Below are 22,597 nucleotides of genomic sequence, written 5' to 3' on the forward strand. Positions count from 1 at the left end.
AAGCCTAAGGAGGGTTATAACCTCGAGATCATGGTCAGTAACACCCCGAAGGAGTTCCAGGCATTTGTGCGAGCCCACCTAGCTACATTTGCCACGCACAAACACAACTGCGGGAGGGTCTACGGGTTTGAGGTCAGCGTAGATGGGGACCCCATGACCCGACCACAAAAACAGTACAACTTCCCCAGGGAAGCGGAGCCAGACATGGAAGCAGCCATGTCCTCCTTAGTACAGCAAGGGGTCCTGAAACCGATAACCACCCACGTAAACTCTCCACTGTGGCCAGTTAGAAAGCCGGACAATTCCTGGAGGGCCACGGTGGACTATCGTGTGCTCAACAGCAACATCCCAGCCTGTGCACCCATGGTAGCAGCAGCTGCCGACCTGATAGGAAGTATCCCAGCATCCGCGACCACGTTCAGGGTGCTGGATATTTCCAATGGGTTTTGGTCCATCCCTTTAAGGAGGGAGGACCAGTACAAGTTTGCCTTTACCTTTAAAGGGCAACAGTACACCTGGAACTGTTTGCCTCAGGGCTTCCACAATAGCCCCAGCATCTTCTACCAGTGCATGGCAAACAGTTTAAAGGGCTTCAGCCAGCCCAGACAGTTGGTACAGTATGTGGATGACCTGCTCCTCTTCACCGATTCGAGAGAGGAGCATGGCCCACTACTGGTCGAACTGCTGGAGTTGCTCAGGCAGGAGGGTTTTAAAGTAAACCCAAAGAAAGCGCAGATCGGCCAGCAGAGGTGAAATTCCTGGGCCTGACCGTACGCGCTGGGGAAAGGGCCATAGATAAGGCTAGAAGGGAGGCGATACAGGAGTTATCAGTCCCCAACACAGTCACGGGTGTGAGGTCATTTCTAGGACTAACCGGGTACTGCAGAGACTTTATAGAGGACTCTGCAGCCACAGCAGCCCCTCTGCTCCGACTCCTACACAAGGGAATGGAGTGGGCGTGGGATGAGGGTTGCCAGGCAGCATTTGTCAGGCTCAAGGAGGATCTGCAGACCGCACCAGCTCTAGGAGCCATAGATGGGGGAAAAGAGTTCTTCCTGGAGTTAGCAGCCAGCGGGGACAGCCTGAGTGCGGTGCTGCTCCAAGAGCGGCATGGCAGGCTGAGGCCGATGGTCTACTCCTCCAGGATACTCACGGATGTAGAGAAGAGCTACTCCAATTGTGAGAGGCACCTCTTGGCCACACATTGGGCTGTGAAAAGATCGCTGATCTTCACAGGCACCTCTCCCATCACCCTCCTCACCCATCACACACCCACCCAGATGCTCCTGGATGGGAGAATCAAAGATGGGACAGTGAGCAGTGCCCGCATTGCTCGCTGGACCCTGCTTCTCTCACAGATGGACCTAAAAGTAAAAGGTCTCTGCGAGCCAAAGCTCACAGCCAACTTGGTATATCCTGGAACAGCCCACCAGTGTTCCATAGAAGGGGTTTGGGAAGTGGACATAGGTTTACGGGCCGGGATACACCCCACGGGCCGCGAAATCTATGTGGACGGCTCCACCACGGTATCTGCTGGTGAGCGACCCACAGGGTGTGGAGTTTATGACCCAGCTGCGAACATTGCCCTGGCAATTAAGCTCCCCAGCACCATGAGCGCCCAGCAGGCTGAACAGTCCGCGGTAGTGTACGTTGTAACACATCCCAAAATCTTCCCCACCCTGTACACGATTTGCTCGGACAGTATGTTCACGTGCAATTCGTGTATGGAGTACCTGGCCATCTGGTCCCGCCGCGGATACACCTCCGCCGACGGGAGACCCCTCACAGTAAAACCCCTGCTAGAGAAAATCTTAGCAGCAGTGGGGGCGGAAGGGGAGGTTTTCATCCACAAGGTGAAAGCCCATTCCTCCACGGAACCCTGCAGTCAGGGCAACCAGCAGGCTGACATGCTGGCTAAGGAGGGTGCCCGCACAGGCACTTTCTGGGACCCATATGGATCCAGACCCATAGCAGCAGTCAGGGGTAGGGATGGAACACAAGGGAGTGCAGGGGTAGCTTTAGCCCCGGACCTTAAGACGGTCCAAACCCAAGACCCCGTCCTCAAGGCAGTCCTCAGTGCAGTGACTGAGGGAAAAATGGTAGAGGGCCCTTACGGCACAGCAGCCCTCTCCGTGAAAGGGGGCATGCTGTTTAGGGGAGAACAATGGGTAGTACCACAGCAGCACCAGAGGGAATTCCTTCAACTGGCCCATGAGGGTCCAGGAGCAGGGCATCCCGGGCCTGAGACCACCTGGCAGCGGATGGAACAGGCGGGATGGTGGCCAGGACTCAGAGAAGATGTCCGCAATTTCTACGCCGGCTGTCTGGTGTGCGCTGCTAATAACCCTGACCCCCACAAAAGGAAGGTACCTATGGGACACATCAGGAGGGTGGAGGGACCATGGCAGTCGATACAGGTCGACTACATCGGGCTCCTGCCCACCGCCCAGGGAGGCTAAAAGTACTGCCTAGACCTGGTAGATGTGTTCACAAAATGGATAGAAGCCTTCCCCTGCAGAGTAGCCACAGCTCTGGGTACAGCCAGGATCCTGGTCCGGGAGGTGTTCTCGCGATGGGGGCTACCACAGTATGTGGAGTCCGACCAAGGGAGTCACTTCACCGGGCAGGTCATGCAGAATACCCTTATGCTGCTCGGCATCGAGGGGAAGTGGCACGTTGCCCACAACCCACAGTCCTCAGGGACTGTGGAGAGGATGAACAGGACCCTGAAGGAAAGGCTGAGGAAAGAGACGGTGGACTCGCCTAGAAAATGGGCAGTAGTCCTACCGTTGGTCCTGATAGGGATCTGGGCCAGCCAGTCCAAAAGCACGGGGTACTCCCCGCACGAGCTGATGACTAGCAGGATTATGCGGACCCTCACCCATGTACTAGCCCCGGTGCTCACAGAAGGTCAGCTCAGGGAGGTAAACCGGAACAGGATCACCAGGAACCTCTTTGAGCACCTTAAGCAGGCCCATGGGCAGGCGGCCGGGAACATAGGAAAGTAGCATCGGAGTAACCGATTGTTGTTAGAACCCCAAAAACATCACGAGTGGGAGATAGGGGATCAGGTCATGGTGAGGAATTTTGCTCGGGTAGGAAGTCTAGAACCGCTATACATGGGGCCCTACAGCATTGTAGATAAGGCCAGCCCCATGGTATACGCCATTAAGATGCCTCGGCTCACCAAATGGTTCCATATTAATCAGTGTAAACTGTTAAAGCCCGAGAGGAGAGAATAGCCAGTTGGGATAAGGTCTGAGGATAGAAATCCTCAGCCTGCAGCAGGAGCAAGTTCACAGACTGCACAGACAGGCGCTGTGGCTTGCTTAAGGGGAGGGGCCATCCCGCCCACCGATTGGAACACTCCCCCACTCTTCTGGGATTTAGATGAGGTGGGACCCGAGGGTGGAGACCCCGCCCCTGACCCAGGTTTAGATGGGGTGGGACCCGAGGGCGGAGACCCCACCCCTGACCCAGGTTTAGATGAGTTGGGACCTGAGGGCGACGACCCTCAGCTTGCAGCACCAGGCTGCGAAGAGTTACCTGCCCCTAGCCCAGGTTCAGAAGGGTTAAAGCCTGAGGATGAAGATCCCCAGCCCGCGGTAGTGGAAAGCCCACAGACCGCACCGGAGGGGGCAATTGCTCGGGTTAAAGAACCACCAGCCAGAAAATCCCCACCCGCCAAAGTCCCTAGAAGGTCCACACGGACGCCTCAGCCAAGGAAACCGTGGTCACCGGCTCCCCATTTTAAAAGGGCAGCCTCTCGAGTCAGGGATCGGTCTGAGGGCAGAGGTCCCCAGCCAGCAGCCACAGGCTGCGAGGGACCGAAAGTACAGGACAGTGCGGCCACACCGAAGGGAGCGGTGTGCCGCAGCCCGAACAGGAATTAGGCTGGCCGCCTGGAGACGGGCGGCAGATGTATATAGTTTACGTAATTTAAGTGTGATAGTGTTAAGTTTGGGTGTTTAGTTTAAGTTTAAACAAAGTGATTGGTAGTTTTAAATAAGTAGTAATGTTGTTAAGAGTGTTTGTATTGAGTCGAGGTCGCAAGACTCGACTATGCTTCATCCAAGCCAGAGAATTTCCTCGGGACCTGGCTGTATGCTCTTGTGTCTCTTTGCAGGAGAGGATTTCAGGATGAAGGGGGGCGTACTCCTACTCGCCCTGGTAGGAATGAGCATTGAAAAGCGAGGTGACGTGGAGGACCCCCACGTCTATGGGTACTCAGGAGAGAGAGCACCTATAGTTACCGATGGAGGTGGTGAACAGGATGTGAAGGAGCTCGCCATCTACTTCCATGAGGGAAGGTGGCCAGGGTGGCTGGGGTCCAATTCGACTCAGTACTCCAGCCAGACCGGGTTCACATACGGGGAGGCCTCCCTCCTGTGCCCCAGGGTACAGGTTGTTACCACAAAGGTCAGCGTCACCGTAGGGAAACGTGTATGTTTAACATGCAAGGGGCAGATTCCTTTGGATAGGTGGTGGTGGCTTAGAAAACTGAGCAAGGATATGGGAAACCCTGCAGTCGAGTGGGAACGGTTGGGGAACAATACCCACCAGACGATTACAGGGACTCACGGGGGATTGAGTGTGTGCTGGGACAAGTGGTGGGAACCGGATCAGGGGATTTATGTCTGGATGTGGGGGTCAGAGAAGGTCTGCCCCACAGGCACATCCATCATTTTCCACCGGCAGTGGCAAGATGCCGGGGAGGGGGTGAAGTGGGATTCCAGCCTGAAGGCATGCACGGTCCCATACTCCCCGATCCCAGTGAATGCCACTGAACTTGTAAACCGCCCCCGAAAGCCCCTGCCCACGACCCAGGCAGCAAGGACACACAGTGAGGGGTGCCCTGCCACCACCAAGGGACCAGGGAATGGGCTGGTACTAGTGCCAACGGATCAGGTGCTGTACCGGGGGTACACTATGCGGTAGCCTCCGTGATTTTAAACCTCACCGAGGTGCACTTACCGGAGTGGTGCCCCAAAGAGACAGAACAGCTATACCAGGCCCTGTTAAAAGAGATGTTTAGGAAATTCTACGAGTTCGATTTTGCCAATGTAGACAAAACAGAACTGTACACCACACACAATGAGTATTTTGGTAATGCGGGGAAACAAAGAAGGGGTGCCTGTAATGATGTTTTCACAGCGTTTAACACAGGATCCTCTGTCATAAACAGCTTGGATGACATAGAATTGCAGACACAGATAAACGGTCTGAAAACACAATTGAGGAAAATCCTAATGGATGAAAATAAGGTAGTAGGCTCAGAGTTACACGAGGACCAGACCATGACGGTTCATTTAAAAGAAATTATAGCTGAGCTGGAGAAGCACGCAATGACTGTAAATGCCCTCATAAGAGAGGACAGAAATGCTTCAGAGCAGGCTGCACAGAATGAGGTGTGCTTACTGTATGGGGCATGGTTGCTAGGCGAGGGCCGCAGTAACCTGGAGGATTTAAAACAGGGTTTAGTCCCCTCCTGGATCAGCAACAAGCACCTCGCAGCCCTCCATCCATTTGAGAATGCATTAAGCCCATGTCAACTCTGGCTAGCTTCTGAGGCCTACCCAGTCCCAGTAGATTGTGGACGTTCAAACCATACTATCATGGGTATAGTAGTAAAGATGCCGGTCATGGGTGGGACAGCCCGACCCGCACCGGTATACAGGGTAGGGAGCATTGGAGTCATTCAAGGGGGTGCACACATCCGTTTCTCAGCGGTCCCACCTTACGTCATAAAGTGGGAGCACGCTATGACAGGTACTGACCTCTCGCGGTGCCAGAGCCGGGGAGCACACATAATACTGTGTCCCCAGCACTTGAACGCCTATTCAAAACCACAGTGCGGGTTTAGAGCTGCTGGCGCAAAACCTATAAACTGTACCATGGAGGTAATGGCACAAGACCATGTTCCCCCACAGGTAGCATATATAGGAGGTGGAACATATTGTGTCACCACGGGTGCGCCCCACTAACAGCATGGACAGCATAGCTGGTGTCTGGTAAGCGACAGCAGTTTCTGTTTTAAACCCGAGGCAGAAGTTCAAGTGGCCCAGGAACGAATTGTCCCCATTCCTGAACCCTCCACTGTTCACCTCACTGTAAAAGAGAATTTCACCAGCCTACAAAAGTATGTGGCACATTTCGGCTACGAAATCCCCCCTCTCCCAGAACACTTTACCAAAATACTCAAAGCAGTAATAGTCTCACAGAAACATTTCTACACTCTGGAGCAGAAGACAGTAGAGATAGGGGCCAAAATATTGGATATTGTAGTTCCACCCTGGTGGGACATTTTTGAAAACATAGAGGTCCCTTCATGGATTAGACTGGCTTCCCACATCCTCATGGTTTGCCAGCTGGGAATAGTATTGTACTTAGTGTGCACTCAGTGCAACGGAAAAGGCCAAATACTAGTATTCCGAAACCAAAGGACCTGGAAGAAACATTATGTCAAGGTGGAGGGAGATTCACCTGTTTGAATTTTTTTGTGTGCTACTAAAGATTGTTTTTTTATTTGTGTATTGTTATTTTTAATAAAGATTTTCGACGTGTTATTTTTAATAAAGATGTATGTGTACCAAGTGGTGCAGAGGTGTTGGACCCCCTCCATGCTTGGATGTGTGTAAATGACTGTATTCTGTCTATGTATGCTTATGTACACTACATTTTAAAGAATGGGAAATGCATGTGTCATGGGATCATAGATAGATAATTACAAGGGAAGATTGACTATGGAGGGTCGGGAATTTTGCTCACCTTGAAAAGTATGATACTTAAAGCAAGTTTAGTATCAACAGGGGGGAGTGTAGGGTTCTCAAAACTCCCACATTCCCCAAAAGTTATGGATAAAGGAACCATGTATGGACAAGTTATTAAAAAGGGTACCCAAAAGAAAATGGCTTCTGAAACCTCGTGACCGAGGCCCGCAGGATGTTAGAAAGCAAGGCCCTGCAAAAGGCAGGCCCATTCAAATCCTGAAATGAAACCTAACATGCATGGAACTGTGTGGAAGACTTCGTCATTTTTCTGAAGCCAGACAGCTAGGTAAACACAGAATATGCATCTTTCATCTCGAAACAGTTAACTCAGGATAGCCATAATCTTGAGGCCATTAACTTTTTGCATGCATAATCGGTAACCGCTCAAAGGAGCCACCAAGCCAGGAAAAGACGATTAAACATTCATAAATGACAAACAGCCAGGATATTGAAGCCGTTAAAACAAGGAGACAACCACCCCAAAAGCCGTTAAGGTGAATGATTGTAAACACTTTAGACAAGCCCGCCAAAATTAAACAAAGAACTGACCTGATTTGGTGCGCAGATAAGGGTTTTGAAGAACCTGTATAATTATGGGCCCACCGGTAGCTCAGGACGCTCAGCACGGCAGAAGAGGGCTAGTCATCGGGGCACGATAAGGAACGAAGCCAAACAGCAAGATCGACGGTCAGCACGGCAGAAGAGGGCCAGCCATCGGGGTACGATGAAGAATAGAGCCAAATAGCAAGATCAAAGTAACAACTGAGGACAATTAGGCCGCAACCGCAGCCTTACATGACTGAGCCGACCCCAAAGGCCACCAACCGAGTCCAGCCGCAACGAAATCCAACGACCACCACCAGAAGAACAACCATTCTGCAAGGTAAAGTACCCAATAAAGACTTTACTCTGCAAACTGAGGAAAAGGGGTACTTTACTCGGACGACTCCACCGCCGCGCCCTGGGACCATGTGATGATGGCAGGCCCCAAAGGACTCAAAGAGTGAACCCCAAAACCACAACCGGCTTAATCGACAGGTTTCGAACTGTCAAGGAAACCCCATTGGTGAGCATAAGTCCCTGGCCCCTCTTAGCTCAATCTAGTTAGGTATTGGGGGTGGGACAAGGGTAGGGGGATTATTAATGTGATTGTTCCCTCGTTGTGCCATGTGTTCCCCATTCCCAACTAAGTGTAACTTTATATGCCTGTAATTATTCTAGTGATTTTTCCAGTATTGTAATATTGTTGTGCCTTTTAATAAAATTACGGTTTTCTTGTACCAAACCAATTGTCTACTCTATTTCTGTATCGCCGTCTGTACCTAAGTCCGGTGTCTAGAACCCAGGGGTGTGGGAGCGATTCGAACCGCTCAGAGACAGTCAGGGGCAAAGCTGACTGGGCACATGCCACCCCCTACAGAGGGAAGACTCAAGCTGCAGGTTGTTGGGCAGATTGATGTTTTTGAAAAGAGCAGAGAGTGGCAAAGGGAGCGCTCTTAGAGGCCATGAAGGTGTGGATTAGGGTTTTGACATCAAAGGGAGTGAAGCAGAGCGTAAGTGGACAATGTACCAGAGGTGGACAAGTGAAGTCTTAGTCACTCCATGGATTTGCAGTAAGAATGTCAGTTCCAGGTTGGGCAGAACACTGAGGCTGAGCACTATGCTGTTTAGCCTAAGGGGCATCCAGGGAAGGTTGAATGAGCTGGAGGCAAAGATATACAATTCCTTGGCAGGAACTGAAAAAGTTTCTTTGGTTTTGCAACTGTTGAGCTGAAGGAAATTTCAGCTCATCGGTAACTTCATATCAGACAGGCAGTGTTAGATTAATCAAGTAGGTCAATCCAAATTATATTGGTTCAGACACCAGAGATAAATTAACTTGTTGGTTTATTAAATAATGGCAGAAAGTACATGCAAGTTTATATACCCACAAGTAGGATACCTATCGGGGACTGATATCCTCACAAATGCAGATTAGATCTCGGGACTGAATACCAAAGAATTATTGAAAATGGTTCATATTTATACACCTAGATGGACAGTCCCTAAGCGACATCAGGTGACTTGCTCTGAACCTATCAATTCTGATATTGTGTGTCATATTCTACTGTACCAATACATGGCAATGTTACACCACATATACTTCATTTTGGCTGAAACTCAGCAGCAAATGTGTGCACAGCAAGTTCCCACAAAGAGCAATGAGATGAATGACCAGTTAATCTGTTTCTGGTGATTTTGGATGAGGGATAAACATTGGCATGGATAAATCACCTGCTCTTCTTCAAGTATTGCCATGGGATCTTTTAAGCCCACCTGAGGGTGCCAACAGGGCCTCAGTTTAACGTCTCATCCAAAAAACGGCTTCCTCCAATTTGTTGACTAATAGAAAAAAGCCAAGGATATTCGTCAGTTTAGGCTGCCCAAGCCAGGGGATGTGTCCAATTCACCTTGTACCCTGTACTTCCTTTTCATATTAGCTGTGGTATATCAACAAAAAATACTTCTGATACCCACAGATTCACAACACTTTCTGTTCAGGTCATCTAATTGTCTGACTATAATACCCAGTGGGGGCCTGTCACATATCATCCATCATTCCACGTTTAAAGATGGTGATTTCTACCACTTTAAAAGCTTTACTTTATGCTTGTCAAGATGAGAGATGTTATGGACAGGAAATGGAATACTTTCTCTCTAAAGTGTCGAGTGTCAGTATCAAACACCCTCCATTAGTTATAGCACTCTGCCTCAACAATAGGCCTCTGCTTCAACCTAAGTGGAACACTCCCTGCCTGTAACAGTGTGAGTATTTGCTGTTTCCCATTCCAGCTACCTTCTGGCCTCTCCGAGTGAGATTGCCAATTTAGTGCCAATTAAGTAAATCAGGGGCCATTTTGTGCTGTGAGCCCATGCCACAAGGAAATGATTGAGGCTGCATAAACTCATAAATTTTACCATTTATGTTTAATTTTATTTCATATCTGTGTCACAATAGCATTTTACTCAGGGTGAACTCATTAGGTTCCAAAGTGCTCTGTGCTGTCTTATCTCATATAGCCCGACACTGATCCCAATTACCACTTTCCATCAATTCCATTAATGCACCAATACAAGATTGCCATTAGAACGTAATTTGTAATGAATGATAATGAATACCTGGAATTCATTACAAAGATTTAATCTTCTGTAACACATTTTACTTGGCTGCTGTCACTATAGATTAGATAAGATGGTTAAAAGTTAATAAGGAACAATGAAATGTGTGCTGCCAGATGACTGATGCTCATTTTTTTCAATCTTTTCTCCCTGCATCTCCAAATCAAATAAGACAAGTACACACTTTAAACAAACTCCAAGTGCAAGCAGGAACATAATCACTTCCAGCACATTACTCACCTTCCTGTATTAATGGACTTCTTTTATTTGCTGATTCTGGTAAAGCAGAATCACAAATGTTGCACGCCCTCCATAGTCTGTAATAATGTTCTTGCTAATCAGGGCTTATCTTGCAAAAACAGGTAAAATGCAGGTGGGCATTTGATTTGATTTTTCAGACTCTGGGTTCTTGATCCAGCAAGCCAGCTGGATAAGTAGTTGTTATCAGGGTGTCTAGTACCTGATAGAATTTCCTATCCATGCACCTCTGAGATTCAACTTCAAGTCAGGATACCAGAAGGAGTCAGGGCTTCAGGTCAGGAGCCCATCACCAGTCAGAGATTGGGATCGGGAGACCAGTGGGAGCTGGGGCTTTGGTCGGGAGACCAGTGGAACTCAGGGCTTTGGTTGGGAGACCAGTGGGACTCAGGGCTTTGGTCGGGAGACCAGTGGGACTCAGGGCTTTAGCTGGGAGACCAGTGGGAGTCAGGGATTTGGTTGGGAGACCAGTGGGACTCAGGACTTTGGCTAGGAGGCCAGTGGGAGTCGGGGGTTTGGTTGGGAGACCGGTGGGAGCTGGGGCTTTGGTTGGGAGAACAGTGGGACTCAGGGCTTTGGTTGGGAGACAAATCACAATTTGGGCTTTGGATCAGGCGATTAGCAGAATCAGAGCTTGGGATTTGGAGACTAGTGAAAGTCCGGGTTTCAGGTCGGGAGACCAGTGTGAGTCAGGGATTTGGTCAGGAGGCCAGTGGGAGTCGGGGATGTATTGATTTCTTTGTGGGTTCAATGACGAGACATTTATGAAAGAGAATGACTTTTAATCTAAAGCTTGTTCAACTCTTTTATACAGCTTTTACAGGAGACAGGATGCTTGTGATGCATCTAGAACGAAACTGAAACTAAAACTCACTGCCTTGCTTCTCTCGGTCACATGCCCTCTGCTGGTCAGGCACAAGCAATCAATACATGCAAACATGCTATTAAGGCATCATAATCGAACAGGCAAATACCATCTCTATTTGCTGATATCATTACATCTCCTTTTCTTAAAACAAAAGTATTTTACTTTTAACTAACAACATGTTTTCTTTGTATTAATCTGCATTTTAATTGTAACACTTAATGAACTTACATTATCATTATCATGATCAAGGTTTTTTAACCTTGCTTTGTGTGTTCACATGAAATATGTCAATACACTAGAACTTGAAGAAAGAATAAGATAACATTACTTCCTTCTTTAACAATAGTCCTTAAATTTGCTCAATGAGTCTCTCAGGAGGCTTCACGTGTCTTGAGGATTTTCTGATTGATTGTCCTTGAATCTGAGTTGTTGCCTCAGATGATGTGTTCTCAGCTGTGTGATCAGGTTGTTCAACAGTATCAGTCTCTTGACCTGCTGTGGCTGGTCCCATGAGGAGATCTCAATGATTTCTTCTCAGAACAGCACCCTCATCTGTCTGAATGGTGTATGATCTTGGTTGAACTTCACTCAGGACAGTTCCCTTCTGAGTCCATGTGTTTGTTTTGTCTTTCAACCTTACTTGGTCACCAGTGTGGAGTTCAGGTAGGTTTTGTGTTCCTCTGTCATAGTAGTACTTTTGCTTTTCTTTCTGTTGTTCTTTGAACTTCCTCACTTTCTCCCCCTCTTTTGTTTTCAGGAGGTTCTCCGGGATGGGTAGGTTTGACCTTAGCCGACGTCCCATCAGGAGTTGGGCTGGTGACATACCACACTCGAGCGGCGTTGTGCGGTATACAAGCATGCTTTGGTAGAAGTCAGTTCCACTGTCTTTTGCCTTGTACTTCAGTCTTTTCACTGTGTTTGCGGGCTCTCCTGGGTCAACAGCTCTGGACAACGTGTCTGCTGTATACCTCAGCTTACCCGGTGTGTACGCAACATTCAGTTCATCATAGACTGTCTCTCCTTCGCTTTCCACAACGAGGACTCTCTTTAGCAGGTTCAGTCTCTCACAGGCTTTTAAACCTAGTATGGCTTGCACATCCTTTGGCACCACGATTAATGCTAGCGTGTGCTCTCTGTCCTTGTGTGTTACTTTGACAATGCATCTTCCTTTCACTGGTATATCAGTACCTGAGTATCCTGTCACTTTCACTTTGATTACATGTATCTTTGGTCTGTGTCTAATTTTCTTAAAATCAGTCTCTGATATCACATTAACTTGTGCTCCAGTATCCAATTTAAATGGAATGTGTATGTCATTCACTTTTAGTGTCAACATCCAGTCTCTTTTTTCTTCTTTGTTTTCAGACACTACATCCACATAGAACTCCTCTATGTTGCTTTCATCTACTGCATGGACCTTGCTTTGTTGCACTTGGTTCTTGCAGCAACGGGCATAATGGTTGTTTTTGTTGCAACTATTGCATGTTTTACCATATGCTGGACACTTTTTTGGTGGATGCTGTGTACCGCATCGACTACATGTCTTTCGATTGTCCCTTTCATTTTCGTTCGCTGGCCACGCCTCTTTTTTCACATTGGCGCTTGTTTTGTTAAACAGTTTATGTCCGTTCATTCTCACTGCATCCACATTGCAGCTATTGTCACTGAACAGCTCCTTTGCCTGCAACTTCACAGTCTCTGTAGCCCTACACAGTGCTATGGCTTTTCCCAGGTCTAGATCTTGCTCTCTTAGCAGTCTTTCCCTTAGACCATTATCTGGAATACCACACACCAGTCTGTCTTTTATCAGCGAGTCTGTCAGTCCCCCAAATTCACACGTTTTGCTTCGGTTTCTCAGTTCAGTCACATACTGATCAATAGTCTCACCCGTTTTCTGTATACATGTGAAAAATCTGTGCCTCTCAAACATCACGTTACGTTTAGGTATGCAGTAGGCCTCAAACTGTTCCATTATTTTATCTAGCTTCATTTTGTCTCCATCAGCAGCGAATGTGAAGTTATTATACACCTCCAGCGCTTCATCACCCACGACATGTAAGAACACTGACGATTTCTTATTATCACTTTTCTCGTCAGCTCCGATTGCCGCTAAATACAACTCTACACGTTGTTTGAATCTCCTCCAATTTTCAGCCACATTACCTGTCAACTGAAGCGTCGCCGGTGGGAGTAAACCTTCCATTTTTCACTTCATTAGCTATTCTCTAATGGTAAGTAACGATGTTCTCTTTTGGCTTGCTAATCTGTGGAGAGCTGATTTAACTTCAGATTTTTTCTCTTCATCTCTTTCAATCACTTCTGACACCATGTATTGATTTCTTTGTGGGTTCAATGATGAGACATTTATGAAAGGGAATGACTTTTAATCTAAAGCTTGTTCAACTCTTTTATACAGCTTTTACAGGAGACAGGATGCTTGTGATGCATCTAGAACGAAACTGAAACTAAAACTCACAGCCTTGCTTCTCTCGGTCACATGCCCTCTGCTGGTCAGGCACACGCAATCAATACATGCAAACATGCTATTAAGGCATCATAATCGAACAGGCAAATACCATCTCTATTTGCTGATATCATTACAGGGGATTTGGTCAGGAGACCAGTGGGAGTCAGGGATCTGGTCAGGAGACCAGTGGAGTTCGGGATTTGGTCGGGAGACCAGTGGGAGTCAGCAAATTGGTCCGGACATCAGTGGGAGTCGGGATTTGGTTGGGAGACCAGTGGGAGTAAGCAAATTGGTCGAGAGATCAGTGGGAGTCGGGGATTTGGTCAGGAGACCAGTGGGAGTCAGGGATTTTGTTAGGAGACCAGTGGCAGTCAGCGACTTGGTCCGGAGAACAATGGGAGTTGGGGATTTGGTCAGGAGATCAGTGGGAGTCGGGGACTTGGTCGGGAGTCCAGTGGGTCTCAGGGCTTTGGTCGGGAAACCAGTGGGAGTCGGGGATTTGGTCGAGAGACCAGTGGGAGTCAGGGATTTGGTCGGGAGATCAGTGGGGGTCGGGGATTTGGTCGGGAGACCAGTGGGAGTTGTGGATTTGGTCGGGAGTCCAGTGGGTCTCAGGGCTTTAGTCGAGAGACCAGTGGGAGTCGGGGATTTGGTCGAGAGACCAGTGGGAGTCAGGGATTTGGTCGGGAGATCAGTGGGGGTCGGGGATTTGGTCGGGAGACCAGTGGGAGTTGTGGATTTGGTCGGGAGTCCAGTGGGTCTCAGGGCTTTAGTCGGGAGACAAGTGGGAGTCGGGGATTTGGTCGAGAGACCAGTGGGAGTTGGGGATTTGGTCGGGAGATCAGTGGGAGTCGGGGATTTGGTCGGGAGTCCAGTGGGTCTCAGGGCTTTGGTCGGGAGACCAGTGGGAGTCGGGGATTTGGTCAGGACACCAGTGGGCGTCGCGGCATTGGTAGGGAGAACATTGGGAGTCGGGGATTTGGTCGGGAGACCAGTGGGACTCAGGGCTTTGGTCGGGAGACCAGTGGGAGTCAGGGCTTCGTTGGGAGACCAGTGGAACCCAGGGCTTTGGTTGGGAGACAAATCACAATTTGGGCTTTGGGTCAGGCAATTAGCAGAATCAGAACTTGAGATTTGGAGACTAGTGAAAGATTTGGACGGGAGATCAGTGGGAGTCGGGGATTTGGTCGGGCGGCCAGTGGGAGTCAGAGATTTGGTTGGGAGACCAGTGGGAGTCAAGGATTTGGTTGGGAGATCAGTGGGAATCAAGGATTTGGTCGAGAGATCAGTGGGAGTCAGGGATTTGGTTGGGAGATCAGTGGGAATCAAGGATTTGGTTGGGAGATCAGTGGGAATCAAGGATTTGGTCGGGAGATCAGTGGGAGTCAGGGATTTGTTCGAGAGACCTGTGGGAGTCGGGGATTAGGTCGGGAGACCAGTGGAAGTTGGGGATTTGGTCGGGAGACAAGTGGGAGTTGGAGATTTGGTTGGGAGACCAGTGGGAATCAGGGATTTGGTCGGGAGACCAGTGGGAGTCAGAGATTTGGTCAGGAGACCAGTGGGAGTCAGCGAATTGGTCGGGAGATCAGTGGGAGTCGGGGATTTGATCGGTAGACCAGTGGGAGTCGGGGATTTGATCGGTAGACCAGTGGGAGTCGGGGATTTGGTTGGGAGACCAGTGGGAGTCAGGGATTTGGTTGGGAGACCAGTGGGAGTCAGGGAATTGGTCAGGAGACCAGTGGGTCTCAGGGCTTTGGTCGGGAGACCGGTTGGATTCGCGGAATTGGTCGGGAGACCAGTGGGAGTTGGGGATTTGGTCGGGAGACCAGTGGGAGTCAGGGATTTGGTCGGGGAACCAGTGGGAGCTGGGGAATTGGTCGGGGGAACAGTGGGAGTCGGGATTTGGTCGGGAGTCCAGTGGGAGTCAGCAAATTGGTCGGGAGATCAGTGGGAGTTGGGATTTGGTCGGGAGACCAGTGGGACTCAGGGCTTTGGTCGGGAGACCAGTGGGAGTCAGGGCTTCGTTGGGAGACAAATCACAATTTGGGCTTTGGGTCAGTGTGGTAAACCATTGTTATACCTGTCTGTAGAGGTATGTGTATTCCACTAGGTACAGGTCTGGACATGCCTCGGCTGACTCCTCCCACTATTCCAGGTATATAAGTGACTACCTCCCAGTCCCTTAGTATTCTGGACGGGCCGACCACTCGAGACAAGACCTTCATTCTTTAGTTAATGAAAGCCTGATTGTTACTCGCTCAACCTCAGTCTTTTGAGTAATTGATGGCGCATCAATTTTATTAACTAAATTTTTATAATGGAGAAGATCCTCACACCAGCATGCCTGGACCTGGACAGTCGGGAAGCGAACGCTTCCACCAAGTTTGCTCACTGGCTCATGTGCTTCGAGACATTCCTGACTGCCTCCACTGCGGTCACAACGGATGCGGACAAACTGTCTGTCCTGATCTCCAAGGTGAACCACCGAGTGTACTCAGTCATCCAGGACGCGACCTCGTACACAGACGCCCTCCAGCTCCTCAAGACCCAGTACGCGCGCCCTGTGAACGAAGTGTACGCCAGGCACCTCCTGGGGAGTCGCAAGCAACAACCTGGGGAATCAACTGAGGAATACCTCCAAGCACTGTCCGTGCTTGGCCGGGCCTGTGGGTGTAAGGCGGTAACGCCCGCTAAGTACATGGAGGAACTGATCCGGGATGCCTTCGTAGCGGGCCACAGGTCCAACTACAACCGACAGCGTCTGCTGGAGCAGAGCGACCTCAACCTCAACAAAGCCTCCGAAATCGCACTAACGCTGGACGCAGCCTACCGGGGCATGGATGCCTACTCCTCTGCACCATGGACGCCGCGGGGAACGACAACCTGGGACACGGTAGGACAGCCCCATAGCACCGTGCCACCCCAGCCACAGCCCAACAACGGCCCAACTACCGCAGCAGTGTCCCAAGGCCAGAAATGCTACTTCTGTGGACAGGCCAAACACCCCAGAGCGCGCTGCCCGGCGAAGAATGCGACCTGCTCGGGCTGCGGGAAAAAGGGACACTACACCAGTGTCTGCAAGGCCAAAGCCACCCCGAACGCCAGCAGCGCCACGTGTGGGCCGGGCGAGCCGCCATCTTGGGCCCCCAACAGCGCCGCGTGTGGGCTGTGCGGGCCGCCATCTTGGGCCTCCCCAGCCATGTGCGAACCACCGCAACAGCAGCCATCTTGGATGACTCCAGCCACATGGGAATCATGGACGCCGCCATCTTGGACACCAGCCGGGACGCAGCAGACCGCCAACCCCCCCCCATCTGATACCCGCAGCGACACACCGACCCCTACGCTGGCCTCTGTTACGCTGGACCAAACGAGACCGCACCAACTAGCTCGGTCCAAAATGGACGTTAAGGTAAACGGCTATGCAATAAACTGCCTTTTTGACTCCGGGAGCACAGAGAGCTTCATCCACCCCGACACGGTGCGGCGTTGCTCTCTCCCAGTCCTGCCTGCGCACCAGCGGACTTCTATGGCCTCCGAGTCCCAGTCAGCGGACATTGGCGGCTACTGCGTGGTGACACTAGTAGTAGACGGGACTGTATTCAATAATTTTAAACTCCTGGTCCTGCCCGACCTCTGCGCTGCCGTCCTACTGGGGTTGGATTTCCAGTGCCACCTCAAAAACGTTACGATGGCGTACGGTGGCCCCCTCCCCCCACTCACAGTCCGCAGCCAGCAGCCTCCAAATCGCCCGCCGTGCACCAGATGCAACCTCTCCACACTCAGAGTCCCACCCCCCCCACTGTTTGCTAACCTCACCCCCGACTGTAAGCCCATCGCCACAAAGAGCAGGCGATACAGTGCCGGGGACAGGGTTTTCATCAAAACCGAAGTGGAGCGACTCCTGAAGGAGGGGATTATTGAGGGCAGCTCCAGCCCCTGGCGAGCCCAGGTTGTGGTCGTTAAGACCGGCGAGAAACAACGCCTGGTCATCGACTACAGCCAAACAATAAACCGCTACACCCTGCTGGACGCCTACCCACTCCCCCGCATAGCTGACATGGTCAACCAGATCGCGCAGTACCGCGTCTTTTCGACCATTGACCTGAAATCAGCATAACACCAGCTCCCCATCCGCCCTGAAGACCGCCAGTATACTGCTTTTGAGGCAAACGGCCGCCTCTATCACTTCCTTAGGGTTCCCTTCGGCGTTACCAACGGGGTCTCCGTCTTCCAAAGGGAGATGGACCGAATGGTCGATCAAAACGCGCTGCAGGCCACTTTCCCTTACCTAGACAATGTGACCATCTGCGGCCAGGACTTGCAGGACCATGACGCAAACCTCGAGAAATTCCTCCGCACCGCCCAACTCCTGAACCTGACATATAACAAGGAGAAGTGCATATTCCGCACAGACCGCCTCGCCATCCTTGGCTGTGTTGTGGAACACGGGGTCATCGGTCCCGACCCGGACCGGATGCGTCCCCTTATGGAACTCCCACTGCCCCACTGCCTAAAAGCCCTGAAGAGGTGCCTAGGGTTTTTTTCCTACTATGCTCAGTGGGTCCCCTACTATGCAGACAAAGCCCGTCCGCTGATCAAATCCACCTCTTTTCCCCTGATGGCAGAGGCCCGCTCGGCCTTCCACCGCATCAAGGAGGACATTGCCAAAGCCACCATGCACGCAGTGGACGAATCCATCCCCTTCCAGGTGGAAAGCGATGCGTCCGACTTCGCTCTGGCCGCCACCCTTAATCAGGCGGGGAGACCTGTGGCATTCTTCTCATGAACCCTCCAGGGCCCGGAGACCAGACACTCCGCGGTCGAGAAGGAGGCCCAGGCTATTGTGGAGGCTGTGCATCATTGGAGGCACTACCTGGCCGGAAAACGATTTACCCTGCTCACTGACCAGCGTTCAGTTGCTTTTATGTTCAACAACAAGCAGAGGGGCAAAATCAAAAATGACAAGATCTTGAGGTGGAGAATCGAACTTTCCACCTACAACTACGAGATCTTGTACCGGCCTGGGAAGCTCAGTGAACCCCCAGATGCCCTATCGCGTGGCACCTGCGCCAGCACGCAGATCGATAGGCTGAGGGCCCTCCACAATGACCTCTGCCACCCGGGGGTCACCAGGTTCTTCCACTTCATCAAGGCCCGCAACCTGCCTTACTCCATCGAGGAGGTCAGGACCATGACCAAGAACTGCCAAGTCTGCGCTGAGTGCAAACCGCACTTTTATAGACCAGACAGAGCCCACCTGATAAAAGCCACTCGCCCTTTCGAACGCCTGAGCGTCGATTTTAAAGGGCCTCTCCCCTCCTCCGACCGCAATGTGTACTTCCTCAACATCATTGACGAGTACTCCCGTTTCCCGTTCGCTATCCCCTGCTCGGACATGACCAGTGCCACGGTCATTAAATCTCTGAACAGCCTCTTCACCCTGTTCGGTTTCCCCAGCTATATCCATAGCGACCGGGGCTCATCGTTTATGAGTGACGAACTCCGCCAGTACCTGCTCGCTAGGGGTATAGCCACAAGCAGGACCACCAGTTACAACCCCCGGGGGAACGGACAGGTGGAAAGAGAGAATGCGACAGTTTGGAAGGCTGCCCTACTAGCCTTAAAGTCTAGGGGCCTTCCGACCTCCCGCTGGCAGGAGGTGTTCCCCGATGCGCTCCACTCGATTCGGTCACTGCTCTGCACTGCCACCAATGCCACCCCTCACGAGAAAATGTTTGTCTTCCCAAGGAAGTCCACATCGGGGACATCGTTACCGCCATGGCTGACGTCCCCAGGGCCGGTACTACTGAGAAGACACGTGAGGGCCAATAAAATGGACCCCCTGGTCGAGAGGGTCGACCTCCTCCACGCCAACCCCCAGTACGCTTACATTGCGTACCCGGACGGGCGGGAGGACACAGTCTCCATACGAGACCTCGCACCCTCGGGGACCGCTGTAGGGCGGGAGGACACAGTCTCCATACGGGACCTCGCACCCTCGGAGACCGCTGTAACCCACTACCCATTACCACCCCCCCCCCACGACCCGATATCCAACCCCAGCAGCCGGCTCGCCTTGGACCGTCACCCATGAGGACTACACTCCAGGGCCCCAGCCTACACGGGACGCGACGCCGGGAGCTCCACCACCCCTGCCATCGCCACGTCGATCACAGCGGCAGACAAGACCTCCGGAGAGACTCCAATACACGAACTTTTAAATACACTTCACCCCGCCGGACTCATTTTTAAACAAGGGGTGAATGTGGTAAACCACTGTTATACCTGTCTGTATGTGTATGTGTATTCCACTAGGTACAGGTCTGGACATGCCTCGGCTGACTCCTCCCACTATTCCAGGTATATAAGTGACTACCTCCCAGTCCCTTAGTATTCTGGACGGGTCGACCACTCGAGACAAGACCTTCATTCTTTAGTTAATAAAGGCCTGATTGTTACTCGCTCAACCTCAGTCTTTTGAGTAATTGATGGCGCATCAGTCAGGCAATTAGCAGAATCAGAGCTTGAGATTTGGAGACTAGTGAAAGATTTGGACAGGAGATCAGTGGGAGTCGGGGATTTGGTCGGGAGACCAGTGGGAGTCAGAGATTTGGTTGGGGACCAGTGGGAGTCAAGGATTTGGTTGGGAGATCAGTGGGAATCAAGGATTTGGTCGGGAGATCAGTGGGAGTCAGGGATTTGTTCGAGAGACCAGTGGGAGTCGGGGATTAGGTCGGGAGACAAGTGGGAGTCAGGTATTTGGTCGGGAGACCAGTGGGAGTCAGGGATTTGGTCAGGAGACCAGTGGGAGTCAGGGATCTGCTCAGGAGACCAGTGGGAGACAGGGATGTGGTCAGGAGACCAGTGGGAGTCGGGGATTAGGTCGGGAGACCAGTGGGAGTCAGGGATTTGGTCGGGAGACCAGTGGGAGTCAGGGATTTGGTCGGGAGACCAGTGGGAGTCAGGGATTTGGTCGGGAGACCAGTGGGAGACAGGGATTTGGTCAGGAGACCAGTGGGAGTCAGGTATTTGGTCGGGAGATCAGTGGGAGCTGGAGATTTGATCGGTAGACCAGTGGGAGTCGGGGATTTGGTCAGGAGACCAGTGGGATTCCGGGATTTGGTCGGGAGACCAGTGGGCATCAGGGATTTGGTCGGGAGACCAGTGGGAGTCAGGGATTTGGTCAGGAGATCAGTGGGAGTCGGGGATTTGGTAAGGGAAGCAGTGGGAGTCAAGGATTTGTTTGGGAGACCAGTGGGAGTCGGGGATTTGGTCGGGAGACCAGTGCGGGTCGGGGATTTGGTCGGGAGACCAGCAGCAGTCAGGGATTTGGTCGGGAGATCAGTGGGAGTTGGGGATCTGGTCGGGAGATCAGTGGGAGTCGGGGATCTGGTCAGGAGACCAGTGGAGTTTGGGATTTGGTCGGGAGACCAGCAGCAGTCAGGGATTTGGTCGGGAGATCAGTGGGAGTCGGGGATTTGGTCAGGAGACCAGTGGGAGTCAGGGATCTGGTCAGGAGACCAGTGGGAGTCAGGGATCTGGTCAGGAGACCAGTGGAGTTTGGGGTTTGGTCGGGAGACCAGTGGAAGTTGGGGATTTGGTCGGGAGATCAGTGGGAGTTGGGGATTTGGTCGGGAGACCAGTGGGAGTCAGGGATTTGGTCGGGAGACCGGTGGGAGACAGGGATTTGGTCAGGAAACAAGTGGGAGTCAGGTATTTGGTCGGGAGATCAGTGGGAGTTGGAGATTTGGTCGGGAGACGAGTGGGAGTCGGGGATTTGATCAGGAGACCAGTGGGATTCCGGGATTTGGTCGGGAGACCAGTGTTCATCAGGGATTTGGTCGGGAGACCAGTGGGAGTCAGGGATTTGGTCGGGAGATCAGTGGGCATCAGGGATTTGGTCGGGAGACCAGTGGGAGTCAGGGATTTGGTCGGGAGACCAGTGGGAGCCAAGGATTTGGTCGGGAGACCAGTGCGGGTCGGGGATTTGGTCGGGAGACCAGTAGCAGTCAGGGATTTGGTCGGGAGCTCAGTGGGAGTCGGGGATCTGGTCAGGAGACCAGTGGGAGTCGGGGATTTGGTCAGGAGATCAGTGGGAGTCGGGGATTTGGTCAGGAGATCAGTGGGAGTCGGGGATTTGGTCGGGAGACCAGTGGAGTTTGGGGTTTGGTCGGGAGGCCAGTGGGAGTCAGGGATTTGGTCAGGAGACCAGTGGGAGTCGGGGATTTGGTTGGGAGATGAGTGGGAGTCGGGGATTTGGTCGGGAGATCAGTGGGAGTCGGGGATTTGGTCGGGAGATCAGTGGGAGTCGGGGATCTTTTCAGGGAACCAGGGGGAGTTGGGGAATTGGTCAGGAGACCAGTGGTAGTTGGGGCTCTGGCTGGGAGATCAGTGGGACTCAGGGCTTTGGTCGAGAGACAAGTGGGATTCAGGGAATTGGTTGGGAGACAAATCACAATTTGGGCATTGGGTCAGGCGATTAGCAGAATCAGAGCTTGGAATTTGGAGACTAGTGAAAGTTCGGGTTTCAGGTCGGGAGACCAGTGGGAGTCAGGGATTTGGTTGGGAGATCACTGGGAGTCATGGATTTGGTCGGGAGATCATGAGAGTTGGGAATTTGGTTGGGAGACCAGTGGGAGTCGGGATTTGGTCGGGAGACCTGTGGGAGTCGGCGATTTGGTCGGGAGAACAGTGTGAGTCAAGGATTTGGTTGGGAGTTCAGTGGGAGTCGGGGATTTGTTCAGGAGACCAGTGGGAGTCAGGCATTTGGTCGGGAGACCAGTGGGAGTCGGGGAATTGGTCGGGAGATCAGTGGGAGCTGGAGATTTGATCGGTAGACCAGTGGGAGTCGGGGATTTGGTCAGGAGACCAGTGGGATTCCGGGATTTGGTCGGGAGACCAGTGGGCATCAGGGATTTGGTCGGGAGACCAGTGGGAGTCAGGGATTTGGTCGGGAGATCAGTGGGAGTCGGGGATTTGGTAAGGGAAGCAGTGGGAGTCAAGGATTTGTTTGGGAGACCAGTGGGAGTCGGGGATTTGGTCGGGAGACCAGTGCGGGTCGGGGATTTGGTC

This window comes from Somniosus microcephalus, chromosome 8, assembly GCF_052327205.1.
Source record: "Somniosus microcephalus isolate GS21.2 chromosome 8, FLI_Smic_1.0, whole genome shotgun sequence".
In the NCBI taxonomy this organism is placed as follows: Eukaryota; Metazoa; Chordata; class Chondrichthyes; order Squaliformes; family Somniosidae; genus Somniosus; species Somniosus microcephalus.